This window comes from Pteropus vampyrus, unplaced genomic scaffold (genome assembly GCF_000151845.1).
Source record: "Pteropus vampyrus isolate Shadow unplaced genomic scaffold, Pvam_2.0 Scaffold158, whole genome shotgun sequence".
Lineage (NCBI taxonomy): Eukaryota > Metazoa > Chordata > Mammalia > Chiroptera > Pteropodidae > Pteropus > Pteropus vampyrus.
This window is the reverse complement of record NW_011888939.1, coordinates 834,932-835,769: the sequence shown is the minus strand read 5'-3', so window position 1 is coordinate 835,769 and position 838 is coordinate 834,932.

Below are 838 nucleotides of genomic sequence, written 5' to 3'. Positions count from 1 at the left end.
TGCCGCCCAACACTACAAATTCTATTAAAGCTGGAGCTAAATTTTAGTTTCCTCTCTCAATTATTCATTCCTCAGCGAATGGAGAAACCCAGGAACTGGCGGTGATCTCATGTGCGGGTTGGTCAGGAGTGACTTTAAAAATCATCGCTACAGCTGCAGCAGTGACAAATTCCACAAAGAGAACGGCTCTCCCAGAGCGCACACCTCTCATCCCAGAGCGCACACCTCTCGTCGGGTCATTTGGGGAAGTAAGCCCCGTTAACTGCCAAACACGTCATTTGACCCACCCGGGTGACGTGTGCACGCGTCCAGGATGGGCAAGCGGCCGGGGGAGGCTGTCGGCACGCTCACCCTGGGCACAGTGACAGAGGCTGAGGGTACGCTTTGGCCAGGCACAGTGTGGCAAAGGCTGACTACATTCCCCAAGTTACTTTAATAAAACACACCGCATCTCTGTGCCCATCAGCAATTAGGCCCGCCCGGGACATGGATGCCCTGCCCCACCCTCGGTGCCTAGGAGCGCCTTTCATGGGTCACATCTGTCCCTCTTCCCTCGCTCCCTCCCCCATCTCAGCCTAGTGGTGAACATGTGTTTCCTTGGACCCAACTAGACACCTATTGACACCATGCTTCTCCACAAGGCACCTCGTCGCCTACAGGTTAAGATTCCAAAAGGGGTGGGAGGCCAGAGAGGTGGGGGTGGGGCTCGGTGACAGGCTTGAATGAAACAAATCTCCACCGAATAATCTCCGCATGAAGCAAGTCCAACGGCAGACCAGATGGACTCCCGGCTCGCCCGCTGCACCTCAGTTAAACAACACAGAACCCCTAACCCGTG